The sequence below is a fragment of the Lissotriton helveticus genome, chromosome 1_1 (genome assembly GCF_964261635.1).
Source record: "Lissotriton helveticus chromosome 1_1, aLisHel1.1, whole genome shotgun sequence".
Classification (NCBI taxonomy): Eukaryota; Metazoa; Chordata; class Amphibia; order Caudata; family Salamandridae; genus Lissotriton; species Lissotriton helveticus.
In genome coordinates, this window is record NC_136057.1 from 68479480 (window position 1) to 68494663 (window position 15184).

General features: G+C 46.0%; 1 long non-coding RNA gene across 4 annotated transcripts in view; it reads left to right on the plus strand.

Moving 5' to 3' along the window:
- Positions 1-15184, plus strand: part of LOC144828059 (uncharacterized) — a 51903-nt gene that overhangs the window by 15600 nt on the left and 21119 nt on the right. For 3 of the 4 annotated variants that reach the window (XR_013610403.1, XR_013610397.1, XR_013610400.1), the window contains exon 4: positions 11197-11353. The exons of the other annotated variant lie outside the window; for it this stretch is intronic. This is a non-coding gene — a long non-coding RNA (uncharacterized LOC144828059). The remainder of the gene's footprint in view (positions 1-11196; positions 11354-15184) is intronic. 4 annotated transcript variants of the gene reach the window in all.

Sequence of the window (15184 nt, forward strand, 5' to 3'; positions counted from 1 at the left end):
CCGGGCAAGACCACGCAAGATGTAGGAAGTCCGCCACCGGTGCGTGGCAGCGTTCACATTCCGACGATTGTCGGAGGCCGTATCTATGCAGGCGTTCAGGAGTGTAATACACTCTTTGTAATAATTTAAAATTAATGAGTCTATGTCGAGCGTTAAGCAACACTTTTTTAGTATTGCGACAGCAGTATTCCCACATTGAGTCGCTTATCTCCGCCTGCAGGCCCGCTGCCATACCAGTCGGGCTTTTGAGGGTGGCTGCTCTCCGCTAAGCTGTCCCGCCTTGTACAGCTGCGAAATCAGGTGGCTGGAGGATGGGGTTTTAATACCGTATAATAGCTCCGGCAGTTCGGGAGGTTCCTGCATAGTCGAGCCTAACAGGGCTTGTAGCGCTGCACGGACCCTGTGAAAGTGGAAACGGTGCAGCAGCGATACTGGGGTCTGGGGAGGGATGATCTGGTCCCAGGAAATTGCCATCCCGTCCTTGAACAAGTCACCCAACTTGAAAATGCCTAATTGTTGGAGTGCGCACGTGACCCCCTTCTCCCGCTGCGGCGAAAGCCAAACTGCCCAGTCTATCGGGACGAGTGGGGAGTATAGAATTGCGTGGCCATGTCCTTTGGCCAGCGAGTGCCAGGCGTGGTTTGTCGCAATAATGGAGTCCAAAGTACCTATCCGTCGCGTAGCCGCCTCAAACACCGTAGCCGGTGGAGGGAGGGGGTCCGTGAATAGGGTCTCCAGGATCACATGCGGGATATTACGATCCCCGTGCATCCAGGTATGCAAATGTGTTGCTTGAGCGACCCTATAGTACCTTTCTAGGTCCGGGGCCCCTAAACCGCCTTGTTCATACGGGAGCATTAGAACTTGCAACCGTACCCTCGGTTGCTTACCCCCCCATGCCAACCGCGTGAGGGTCTGAGTTATTGTCTTGAAGAAGGCCTTCGAGAGGGTCACCGGGATGTTGTTAAAAAGGAACAGAAACCTCGGGAGGACTATCATTTTTATCAGAGCGATACGGCCCGACAGGGACAACGGTAATTTGCACCATCTGTCAACATCGTCAGTCAACCTAGTATACTCTACTCCATAATTTTCCCTAACCAATATATCTGGATCCGGATGCAGTTGTATGCCTAAGTATCGAACCGGATCTTCTGACCACTGTAGTGGATAATCCATCACAAACTTGCTCGTCACTGGAGTCAGCGGGAATGCCACCGATTTGTTCCAGTTCACTTTTAGTCCAGACAATGCTCCGAACTGCACCACTTCCCTGAGTACGGGGGAGAGGTTGAGTTCCGGGTCTCTGATGTATAAAAGGGTGTCGTCCGCGTACGTGGAGATGCAGATCTTGTAGGTCGGGAAACTAATACCCTCATGGCTATGGTATTCTCGAAGGGCACACGCCAGGGGCTCAGCTACAAGTGCATATAGCAATGGTGAGAGGGGACAGCCCTGTCTAGTGCCTCTGCATATTGCAAACGCGTCCGTGACTCTGTTACCTAGTCGTATTCTGGCCGATGGTTTATAGTACAAGGCCCCTATCATTTGTAGAAAAGGTTCACCCAGTCCCAGCTTCCTAAGCACTCTCGACATGAAGGGCCACTCGACGCCTTCTCCATGTCTAGAAATACTGCCAACGCCTTATTCTCTGGCTTCACGTGCTGCATAGTCCCCAGTACCGTGCGTATGTTATATGTGAGGTTCCTAGAAGGAATAAAGCCGGCCTGTTCTGGGGCAACCAGTTCCGGGGCCAGTAGTGCGAGACGCGTCGCCAGCACCTTGGCATACAGTTTCGCATCAACATTTATCAATGAAAGGGGTCTGTACGACCCCCGCTCAGTCGAGGGTTTCCCTGGTTTAAGGAGAGTGACAATGAGTGCCTCCCGCATGGATGGAGGCATGCTACCTTCCAGGCATACGTCGTCAAACAGTGTTGAGAGGAAGGGTATCAACTGGTCTTTGAAGGCCTTGTAGAAGCCAACAGTCAGCCCGTCGGCCGCAGGGGCGCTTCCAGATCTCATGCTATCTAGCGCCTCCACTATTTCTTCCTTCTGAAAAGGCATCATGAGGAATTCCCTCTGTGAGTTTGACAGCTGCGGCATTTTGATATAGCTTAAGTAATCATCGATCGCCCCCTCAATCCCCGTGGATTTAGATTCGTAGAGAGTGGAATAGTACTGTCGGAACTCTCCAATTATCTGCTCTTCATCCGTGAGGACCTCCCCCGTACTCGACACTAGTTCACCAACTATAAGTGGGCGTCTTTCGCTTCGGACCAAATTAGCCAGTAGGGAGCCAGGCCTCTCGCCTTCACCATAAGTACGTGCCGTGGCGTATTTACCCATATGTTGGACCTCTCTGTCAGCCTCCGTATTATATTCTGTCACCAGTTGTTTAATCTGTTCTAGAGCATCCCCCTCAGGGTCCGCCTGCTGTTTCTTCTCAAGCTCTGACAGCTGCTTTTCTAGGTGATGAAGCCTCTGTCTGATAGATTTTAGGACACTGGAGTGTTTGGCCATGGCTACCCCGTGCACATATACCTTAAACATCTCCCATAGTGTTTGGAAGCTTTCCACAGAGCCCATGTTGGTGTCAAAAAAACTGTCAATTTCATTTGCGATCTCTCCCCTGAAAACCTCATCAAGTAAGGAATATGGGGGGAAGCGCCACATAAATGGGGGGAGCCTGTGTGCCGTCAACTCAAGAATCAGGAGGAGAGGAGAATGATCAGACAGCGTGCGCGGCAGTTTCAGACAGTCCCTCACCCTATTGGATAGCTGTTGTGATGTAAGCCAATAATCTATTCTGGTGTGAAGTGCATGATAGGCGGAATAATGTGTGTACCCCCCTCTGGAGTGATGTCGACTGCGCCAGACATCCAGTAAATCCAAGCGCACCAGTTCAGACTGGAGCACCGTGGCTGCCGCCGACGGGCTCCTGGGGGGTCCCGCAGACCTATCCAGAGTCGGGTCGAGCACCAAATTGAAATCCCCACCCCAAAGCATCCTGGAATAGTCGTACGACCTGCACTTCTGGGCTAACTCTGAGTAGAATTCCGGGGAGTCGTAGTTAGGGCCGTACACATTCACAACCAGGAAATCTAGCCCCCTGCCCCTGCATCTACAGAGTACATATCTTCCCTCAGTGTCAGTCTCTAGAGATGTCAATGTGAGTTTGGAGCCAGGATTGACCCACGTGAGTGTCCCCCTTGAGTGCGTGGTGAAGCCCGACGCTACACTACAGCCCGCCAAACCTTTGTGTGTCAGCATTTTGCTGGTCAGTGGTAAGTGAGTCTCCTGCAAGAGAGCGAGGTCTATGTGATGCCTACGCAAGTAACCAAGGACCTTACGCAGCTTTCTGAAGTCGTTTAGGCCCCTCACATTCCACGTCAGTATTCTTAATTGAGTTGGCACCGAGCTCGTCAATGATGCGGTGGCGTCAGCCGCAGCCCTGTCTGCCATTGTGAGTTGTAAGGTAATTATGCAAGAAGGGACGAATTCAAGCAGGTGGTTCGGCATGGCAGCAACAGCAGCGTACACAGTGGAATTCCCCCAAAAGTTCAGGTGTAGCACATCAACAGTCAAACAAAGTAACAACTTGTATTCAAATACAGTCCCCAACATTCCACTCACCACCCACAAAGACCCACCCCAATTCGGCCATGCAGGTCCCCGTCCCACCTGCCCCTCCCCAACAACAATTCCAATTGCCCCACTTGCATAATGCTCGTGGGCAAAGGTTGCAAGCCAACTATGTCTCAGAGGTAAATTCCCAACTCTCCCCCCGTCTCGCACCACCAGCAATGCGTTATCGCACCAACCTGTGCATCAGTATTGTCATTCTCCCCAGTTCTCCTGGCATATCCCCCCCACCCCCGCCACCCCATATGCGACCCCCACACTCCACCCGTCATCAACCTATCGATGGAATATGATGTCTACTTTGGGCGGAGACCAATGCCATTAGCAGTCTATGTCTATGCCAGGACCCCAGCCCCGCTTATCTGTTACATCACAGCTGTGGGAATCTGCTCCAGGTCCAGGTCTCTCAAGCCTCTATGACATCAGAATGGGCAGCTAAAGTTCACTGTACACCAAACATCGTGCCACCAAGTCATTCCTGTTCATCTGAGTGATGTTGACCAGCCTCTTTCTGACTCTCGGCTTGCTCTTCCGGCTTATCTCTGGCCCACTTTTTCATGGCTTTTTGCAACTCTGTTGGGTCCGTAAAGATATGTGAACGACCCTGCCTGTTTACACGCAATTTGGCCGGGTACAACATTGCATAGTCGAGGCCCATGTCCCTGAGGCGTTTCTTGTGAGGTGCAAAGTGCTTGCATGCCTCCTGCACCCACGCTGTGAAGTCTGGGAATATGGAGATCGCCGACCCCTCGAAGCGTAGGTCACCCTTGGTCCGAGCCAGCCTAAGCGCCGTATCTCTGTCCCTGTAGTTTAGTAACTTCGCTATGATCGGTCGGGGAGGGAGACCTGGATTGGGCTGTGGGCCTAGCGTGCGGTGTGCGCATTCCACTACAAACATTGCTGAGAACACTCCGTCTCCCAGCAGCTTGGTGAGCAAGCGTTCAATGAATAATTCCATTTTCCCTGTCTGAGTGGTCTCCGGCAGGCCAGTAATGCGGAGGTTACAGCGACGGGACCGCGCCTCCAAGTCCTCCGTCTTATCCTGCAATGTTCTGATAAGTGTCTCCGCCCGGCGTCTCGCCGTGTCCAAGTCCGTTTGGGTCTCCTCCACCTCTGTGATTCGCCGCTCAGCCATATCATGTCGTTCCGAGTGTTTGTCAAGGCGCTCCACCATGCGGTCCATTCTGTAGGACATGGCGTCCATCTTGGTCCCCAGTGCCGCTATGTTTGTCTGGATGTTTTGCTCCATGCACCTGAGCATTGATTTTATATCCGAGTTTTCTTCCTGCGGTTCCCTTGTAGTCGTCTCTTCGTCTCGCTGTAGCTGAGGACTCTGAACCGGCAACCTTCTTTGCGAGAATGGGAGCTTACTCTGGGTCCTGTCTCCCTTCCCCATGTTCGACAGCATCTTGCGATGCCCGTGCTCCTGCTTGGAAGAGTCCCCGATGCCAAATAGGCTGCAGGCGCCGCTGTCCACCCACTATTGTGCCTCACCGGCCTCACGATTAGAGATGTCCGTCGCCAGGAAGCCGCCGCGACACACCCCTGTGTCTCTGTTGGAATGGGGAAGGAGCACGTCTGTCCCCGCCAGGACGCGGGATATTCCTCAGCAGGAATACATAATTCTCGTTGTAATGCCTGGGCCACGTGGGCTGACCCCGCAGTGGTTCACCCGATGCGGGCGAGTGGTGAGTGGGGATGTAGAGCAGTCCTATGTGGTTGCCACCGCTGCCTCCGTTACCCGGCCCCCAGGGGTTGTGTGTCCCCGAACAGGAGAGCCAGCCGATGAATCGTGCGAAAGGGGGGAGAGTGAGCCCCGGGTCTGGCCGCACCACCTTCCCGCTGCCCAGCGAGGGGCACTCCTTGTGCAATGTAGCCTCTACTTCCCTGGCGGTTGCAGAGCAATGGCGCCGCCGGGCACCCTCCTCTCCCACTAAACGGGCTCACCGTATGTCCTTCTGCTCCGCGGCGGGGGTCATCAATGTCACCGGCAGCTAGTCGTGACTGCCGCCTCCCCTCCACGAGCCTGCCACCGCTCGATGCAAGAGGGCCATCTACCGGAAGTGCGCACTCCGGCTTCTGCCGCATGCCTCCTCACGCAGCCCGGCTCCGGCGTTACGAGAGGCAGCGGTCTTCAGGCCCTCCCGGCGCACCAGAGAACAAGCCCGCAATCACCGTTGGGTCCGGCGGAACCTCTTCAGGAACGGATCCGCCAGATCCCTATCTGCTCCGCCAGTCACGGGAGTGTCGGGGGTGTCGAGAGAGCAAGGTTGGTGCAGGATATTGTAGGATAGTGATGTGGCACCGACGGAGCTCAGGGACTATGCGGCCATTTTCCTCGGCTGCTAGCTGCACCCAATCACTCACCCCACATCCTTATGGTATATTAGCAACGTAATTTTTTTACTTCATACGGTAGGTACCGCACTATATCACACATTCCCAAAAACAAAGTAAATCAAAATTTGCCTAACCGTTCAGCACTCCACCTTGTCAAAAATGACCAAATCACACCAAGCACTATAGCCCGCCACATCACATGGCACACTCAGCCACAACATGACAAGATACCACGGCAGGGATTTGGGGCCATTAATCCTCTTTTCGAGGCATGTATGCTGAAGATGCACATGCTTTGCATACTCCTGCCACCTTGTGTTGGGTCCGGATGTTTGCAAGTTTGTTTCATTATTACCCCTAGATTTTTATTCCGGCGTAAAAATTACCTGCACCACTCCTTTTTGATCTGGGTTATTTAATTTAATTTGTTGCAGGCTATTTTCACTTGAGCATGCTCAATTAACCTTCCATTATGATTACTAACAGTTTGAGACCATGATTTTCGATGTTTATGAAACTGCTTCGTTTCGGTTCCCAGATCTTGTGGTAATTTAATATCCTTCCAGGTTTTTAACAAATCTCTATTCCTTTCATCCCCTCTGATACTCTCCCTCTTTGCTCTATTTGTTTCCAATTGTGATGGCTTATTTTCCACCTATTTATTACTTTCCTCCACTTGCAGCATTTCTAAGGACTGAATTTTCCCATTCTCTTATCATTTTTATGCTATCAGCTTGATTGTTTAGGCATTTATTTTTTATAACTGCTTGTACCTCCGATAGATCCTTAATAAATAGAGGGTAAAAGGGTTTTGTTGGAGACATTTGTTTACCCTCACAATATGATATTTGGTCATGGTTATTTCCAGTGTTCAATATCACTTTATCTGATGCATTTGTATTTTGTATACTTTTAGAAGCTTTATTTCTTGCTTTCCATTGTTTTTCCCTCTCTCTTTTTGATAGAAGATCTTCCGGAGCTGCGTCTGTCATTGTTGATTCTGTTGAGCATAGGTTTATCACTTCTTGATCTTTTGTTTTATCATCTATTTTTTCTTTAACAACAACAGTATTGTCTTTACATTTTATTGTATCTTTAGAGGGGCAGTCGGTCTTGATGGGTTGAATTCTCACATTAGGAAAATTCCCTTTTACATCGTCAATTATTGTTTTTAAAATATCCGGAATGGTAGCCAGTTTGTTAATTAGTGGAGAACAACTACACTCTGCATACGTAGTTATTGGCTGAGATTGTGCCCTTACTATTAGATTATTTTGGGTTGTTATCTTCTGCTCAATTCCGGCAACAGAGGATGCCGTAGCGCTTAAGAGATCTATTTGGACCTCCTTTTTGTTGGACTGATATGTTAAAGCTTCCAGAGTTAATTGCGAGGTTTTGAAGAATAAATCCCAAATTGCTCCTGCGTTCCCACTTCCTGGTGCCTGAGTACCTGGGCTATGGTGTTGCCCATTTATGAATTATAGGTCCTTATACTCCTCTTTTTGTGGTCCTTGAAAATCATGTCCCTTGTCACAAGAATTAATGAATTGTGGACTACCATTCAAAACGTCTTTTTGATACGGAGTACTCAAACGCTGCAGAGTTTCTGGGTTGCTGTTGTATTCGTCCTTATTAATTTGAGATTCGTTATTTTGATTACATTTCTGCTTGTCCTGTTTTAGAACTGAATTTATTTTAGACGGAGTAAGATCCATTTTCAGTGGGTATTGGCTTCCCTTATGATTTTCACCCCACCATTTAGTTCATTTGGAGCTTCTTGCTCTGGTTGATTTATTTAGCCCAAATCAGATGGTTCCCCCATACCGTTAGCTTTTCTGATTTTTACTTGTACTTCTATTGGCTCTGGCTGCCTAGTTGGTAGTAATTGCTGAGTATCTCCCATTGTTAGATTTGTGCATTTTGCGTCCTCTTGTTGTGAACGACCAGTAAGTGGAATAGTTAACATCTCTAGGTCCGTTATTTGACCCCAATGGTTGACTTGGTCCTTAGTTGAATTTGACATTCGTTCGACTTCAGCTTCAGACTCAGGGTGTCCTGGTTCACTTACTCCTTGCTTAGGGGATATAATATTTGTTCTACTCAGTGGTTTAATTGGAGTTTGAAGAACACATGGGTGAGTTAGCAATGTTAGCATAGCACCAGTTGGATCTTTCATAAAATCAAACTTTGACGGCGACTTTCCCAGTTTCCCAAATGTATGGACCTTTGATGATTTAAAGGACTATATGTCACCTGCCTGTTTTATTTTAAACGTACCTAATATTAGTGTTTGTTGTATTTTTTCTTTTCCTTTTGATAGGAAGGAAAGGTAGTTGCTCCTTTCCTGACCTCATAATACACCCTCTAAGGTGAAGAAGTCTTGCTCCTTTCAGAGAATCAAACGGGCCAGTGACAAGACCAAACGGTGCTTTGATAGGACAAAAACACCTCCAAGGGAAAACACACCCAAAGCACACCTCAGTACAGAATCCGCCGGTGCTGCTGGTTACTTATTTAATTAACTAATTAATTAATCGATTGATTAATATCCGGACTCCGGGTAGGGCTGTAGTCTAGGCATGCAAAGTAATCGAGGGGTCGAGGGGTGTTTCAACAGGGTCAAAGTCTATTGTCACTTTCCCCTTTGCATAATTTCTCAGATTTTGTATTGCAGACTTATTACAGACTCCAATGGCTCAGCGACTTATGGACCAATCAACCTTAACTACTCGCCACACACCTCTTGCCACTTGTTACTCACCACTCACTGTTCATTGCTTGTTTGTTGCTATTCATCGCTGTCAAGAGTACAAGGGAGAATGCTGGCAATCGTTCAGCAGCAAGAGCTGAATCCAGAGCCAGTCCCACTACAGACGGCAGATGTAGGCACTTCCCTCCACTCCTCTGCTCAGCTCTGCTCAATGCTGGGTGTTTACGTAAAATCAGACGGCAGTTCCCTGAGTTCTGAGGAATGATTGAAGCGTGCGATGTAGGACCATAGATGGGACCGGAATTAGGACGGTGAATTAAGTCTTCCCACATAGACATATACCGGGGGCATGGGGAAAGCACTGTTTTAAGGAGGAAGATATAGATAAATGAGATCACCCCTTTCATGAAGGCAGTCTTGGTGAGAAAGGCCTCAAATGTTGTGAGAGGCCGAGTAGCAGCCTCCCGTATCTGAGGTGTGAGGGCCCAGTGCATTAATTGGATATACTGATATCTTTCCGTGTTCTTTGATTCAAAGTCCCTTTGACATTGATCAAAAGTAAGGGGATCAAAATTGTGAAATAAATGTATTAGATCTAAGCATCCTCCCCTTATCCAGGCATCAAATGGTCACTCATGTTGGGCCGGGGGGAAAGCTGGATTGAAATGGATTGGAGTGAATGGAGATGGAAAAGAAGTCCACCTGTCGTCGCCCGAAATTGAGTCCCGTACTTTAAGAGTGGTGCATGTGGGGCAGCTAAGGTCACCATGGCAGCCGCCTGGAAGAGAAGGGATGCTCCAGCTATTTCCCTATGGCACTCTCATCTTTGGAGACTGCTTAGCCTAGAACGTATGGCTGATATTTTCAGGGCTAATTATAAGGATTTCGAATTTAAATGGGGCCCCCTTGTCTCCTTCCTCTCCCATGGTCTTCCATCTGCGGTGTGTCCCTCCAACATCAGAGCCCTCCATCTCTTCCAGTTTTGATCACAACTCCAGTGTCGACCAACCTCTCGTTAGTATGAACACGCCGCCACCACGGGTGAGGTGGGGGGTGTTTTTTTTTTTTCTTCGTTCCTTGTTAGATTCATAATTACTTATCCCATGTTAGGATGAGTTTGTTCACGCTTTTTGGCTATTCCGCATACAACACCTCGGTAGAGCAACCTGGAGAAATGATCGTTACAGAAGGTCGTTGAGTTTTCTATAGACCTATCTGCTGGCTTAGCAAAGTTCCATGATCTTTTTTTTCTCTTTTATCTCTCTGTCTCAGCTTCGGGGCACTTAGAAGTTGTATCTTTTATTTGGCTTATCTAATAAGAGGAGGAGCTGGTTTATATTGATCAATGCACTTTGTCCACCTATTATAATTATGTTGAGGCTTTCTGATCCCCTGCGTTGGACCAAGTGATGATGTAATTTTTGCCAGTGGACTGTGAAAAAAAAAATGAATAAACACATTTTTGACTAAAATCAGGCGGCAGGCCAAGGCTCCTCTGTGCCCTGCAGCAGCCGCCGCACGAGCAGCACCAGCAGCGCCTTAGCACCGCGGTGCATGCAGCGTCCGTTTCTGCCCCCACAGCAAATCGGTAGAACTTAAATCACCTGTATAACAGGACACTGGTAAAGCGGGAACCGGTCACAGAACAAACCCTGGCAATCGTCCCAGGCTCCGCTCCGCTTGCTCGTCAACTCCTCCTCGGCTCGGCCCCACGGCTCTAATCGATACGCTCTGCACTCAACGCCGAATCACAGGCCAACAACGACTGTGAACACCAACAGAGGGAAGAAGTGTGTGTTTCCCCCAGTTAGTAAAAAAACCCAGCATAAGTCTTGGCTGCTTCTGCTGCACCCAGAGTCTTATGCGTCTTTTCAGTCTAATTTTTCCGTCTGGAAAAAAATTGTTTCCTGGTTTTATGCACCCAGTAAATCCAGGTGCAGAAAAACCTAACAACTGATAATCAGGTGGAATAAAATGAACACATGAAAGTACGCCTTAATTTCATTGCCCTTGATTCACACTCTGGACCATAGTTGAAGGATTGGTCTAGGCATAGTCCTCGCAGCACACAATTGATTTGCTGGAGGCAGAGGCCAAAACTCAAGTCAGGAAACCAGATACAAGTAGGTGGTAACTCAGGACAGGGGAAAACGCCTGTTGTCCGTGGAGGAGTCATTCCCTTCCTAGAAATCTGCATTACAAATTAATTAATAGTATATATTTTTTTAATATCTGTTTGGTGCCAGTCCATATGGCTTTCATATCTGCCTTTGGGATTCTATTTTGCAACTCCATAGGGTACATGTATCCTTTGTGAGCTTAATAAAATGTTGAAAATTCTACAAAACCACACTCCTACATCCAAGTACTCTCATGCTACCATTCTACACTCTGCTCTGTCTGAAAAACAGCTCAGCATATTCAACATTCTGCATTGATTTGGCTTGTAAATTATATTTTTGGAAATGTACATGTATTAACTATTTAATTTTAATACTATAGGTGATTGAAATTACGGACGAAGAAAGCAAGATTTAGCACTAACCAACTGAATGTCAGTGCCATAAGAAGGATTATTTTGAAAAACTGAAGGACATCCAGCATTCTACGTTTAAACAATTTCCAAAAATCCAAGTGTGGCGAGGAAAGTACTATACCTGTAAGTGAAGTCTCTAATTTTGCATTTCATTAACCCAGAGCAAAGCCATATCTGTGCACACAGCATCAGAAATAATGTAGAAAGACTACTTCAGCATCCTCATCTGAAATATTATCAGAAAGACAAATTGCCTCAGCATGACAGAATAACGTTCATCTAAAGCATCATGTAATTCTAGAGAGGAAGCACACACTGCATAAAAGAAAGTTACAACTAAAGGTTTCTTCTGGATACCATCAAAGAAAAGGCGCTGAAAGAAGACTCCGAAGCTGACACGTTAACAATCAAAACATTGGAAAATCACCTTTGTTCAACAACCGTTTTTAACCAGTTTCGCAAGTTTAAGACTATCTGCCTCGGGATATAACACCTCGACACACACTGCTCACTCTTGCGAAAACTTTAAAAATTCACCACTTTATTGTGTTCATGACCATCTCAGATAGTTTCCTTTTTATTGTGTACTGTTCTGTAATTGTATGTAAATCGCCTCAACATTATCTGTTGTGCAGGACTGATATGTAAAACTGTTAAATATAAAAATGGATCACAGGAGCACCGTTGCACTATAGCTAATGTAAATACATCCTCATCTTCAGAACTACAAACCTTAACCGTACCCCAAACATAGAAAGGGTAAAAGGAACTGATGTTCTGTGACCAATGATCCACAATAGCACTCTGCACGTTCTAACGCCCTCAGTTACTGCCATTATGTCAGTGCAAAAAGGTACTTATCAGTTTAATCGTTAAATATCAGACTAACACCTTATTACTGCATTGCTAAGAACCTATACAAATAGACTGGAGAAAAACTTCAGTCACAAAATAAGTTGCTTCCGGAGAGGCTATTACCTAAAGACTATTATCTCCTAGAACAATTTCAACAGGTGTTACAGGGCTGCTTCCAGACATATTTTGCTCATTTCAAATGTTAAGAAGATTACACTCAATTTCCTTTTGAGATAAATGCTGAACATTATCTAAACAAGCCCGACTCTAAAATCGAGGCAAAATAACCGAAGTTGGGGAAAAAAGTTACCTGTGCCCAAAAAGATACAGCCATAAATCTTATCTTGCAGAATTTGACAGAATGCACACAGGGGAAAACCACTCTCAGTGCAAAGTATGCCAAAAAAGTTTCAGGCGTAAATCTTATCTCACTGAGCATATGAGAATCCACACTGGGGGAAAACACTCTCCGTGCAAAGTATGCCAAAAAAGTTTCAGGCGTAAATCTTATCTCACTGAGCATATGAGAATCCACACTGGGGAAAAACCTTTTCAGTGCTCTGAATGTCAGAAAAGTTTTAGTATCAAACCGAGTCTATATCGACATGCATTAACCCATTCTGTGGAGAAACCTTACCAGTGCACTGAATGTCCAAAAAGTTTCAACCAAAAATCTTATTTCACTGAACATATGAGAATCCACTCTGGGGAAAACCCTTATCAGTGTTCTGAATGCCAGAAAAGGTTTTGTAACAAACCGAGTCTATCTCGACATGCAATAACCCACTCTGTGGACAAACCTTATCAGTGCCCGGATTGCCAGAAATGTTTCAAAGACAAAAGAAGTCTCACTCAGCATACAAGATACCACTCTAAGGCTAAGGAAAAACGTTATCAGTGCTCTGAATGCCAGAAATGTTTCAGTGATCAAAGCACTCTGACTCGGCATACAAGAACCCACACTGGAGAGAAACTATATCAGTGCACGGAATGCCAGAAATGTTTCATTGACAAAAACAGTCTCATTCGGCATACAATAACCCACACTGGAGAGAAACCATATCAGTGCACGGAATGCCAGAAATGTTTCAGTTGCAAAAGCAGACTCACTGAACATACAAGAATCCACACTGGGGAAAACCCTTATCAGTGTTCTGAATGCCCAAAACATTTCAAACTTAAATCACTTCTAACTGCACATGTGAGATTCCACACTGGGGAAAAACCTTATCAGTGCTCTGAATGCCAGGAAAGGTTTTGTAACCAACAAAGTCTTTCTCGACATGCAATAACACATTCTGTGGAACATCCTTATCAGTGCTCTGAATGCCAGAAATGTTTCAGTATAAAAAGTAGTCTCACACGGCACATAAGAATCCACACTGGGGAAAACCGTTATCAGTGCACTGAATGCCACAAATGTTTCAGTCAAAAAAACTGTCTCACTCGGCATACAAGAACCCACACTGGGGAAAAACCTTATCAGTGCTCTGAATGCAAGAATTGTTTCAGTGAAAGAACACATCTTACGCTGCATATAAAAACCCACACTGGGGAAAAACCTTATCAGTGCTCTGAATGCCAGAAATGTTTCAGTGAAAAAAGACATCTCACGCTGCATATAAAAACCCACACTGGGGAAAAACCTTATCAGTGCTCTGAATGCCAGAAATGTTTCAGTGAAAAAAGACATCTCACGCTGCATATAATAAACCACACTGGGGAAAAACCTTATCAGTGCTCTGAATGCCCAAAAGATTTCAAACTTAAATCACTTCTAACTGCACATGTCAGATTCCACACTGGGGAAAAACCTTATCAGTGCTCTGAATGCCAGAGATGTTTCAGTGACAAAATGAGACTCACTAAACATACAAGGACCCACACTTGGGTAAAACGTTATCGGTGCACTGAATGCGACAAAGGTTTCAGTGAAAAAAGCAGTCTCACTCAGCATATAAGAACCCACACTGGGGAAAAACCTTATCAGTGCTCTGAATGCCACAAATGTTTCAGTCAAAAAAGCAGTCTCACTGAGCATATAAGAATCCACACTGGGGAAAAACCTTATCAGTGCTCTGAATGCCAGATATGTTTCATTCAAAAAAGCAGTCTCACTCAGCATATAAGAATCCACACTGGGGAAAAACCTTATCAGTGCTCCGAATGCCAAAAATGTTTCAGCCAAAAATCTCATCTCACTGAACATGTGAGAATCCACACTGGTGAATAAAATTATCAGTGCTCTAAATGTCAGAAAAGATTCAGTGGTAGAAATGGTTACAAGCGCCATAAGAAAACACTATCAAAATAATTCAGTTCTCCGAATGACAGAAAAGCATCAATTTTAAACTCAATCTCACTCTACATGAGCAGACGCACACGGGGGAAAAACATCACCATTGCTGTGAATGCAAGAAATGCCTATTTGAAAGGCACAGCCTTACTAACTATAAGCGACTCCATATTGATGAAAACCCTTATGAGTGCTCTGAATGCCAGAAAAGCTGCAGAGAAAAACGCTATTTCGCCATGAGAAACTCCACACTAGAGAAAATCCTTATGCCATAAAAGGTTGAATCTGAAAGACAGTGTCATGCTTCATGAGAGATCCCACTCTGGGGAAAAACCTTATGAGTGCTTGAAATGCAAGCAAAGTTTTGGTTACAAATTTCTTCTCACTTGACATGAGCAAACTCACACGGGGGAAAAAAGCCTTATGTGTGTTCAGAATATCAGATAAGTTTTAGTCTTGAATACAATGTCATTTCACATGAGAGAATTCACACTGGGCTAAAGCATTATACAGCAGGGGAAAGCCAGAAACGTTTTACTCAGAAAGGAGATCTCACTAAACATGAGAAATGCATCCACACCAGGTGAAAAGTAAGGCGTATCTTGAGTTGCAGAAAAGCTTCTAACAACCTGACTTTACATGAGGGAGCACATATTGTAGTCGCAATAGAATTCATCAAGAAACTCTTGCAGGATAACTTAGGCTGCCCGCTTGCAACCTCCAAAGAAATTTCAGGCCTGGAAATATTTTTAATTGCAACAGAATCTACAATTTGAGTATCTGAAAGTTAGAAAACTCTCAAG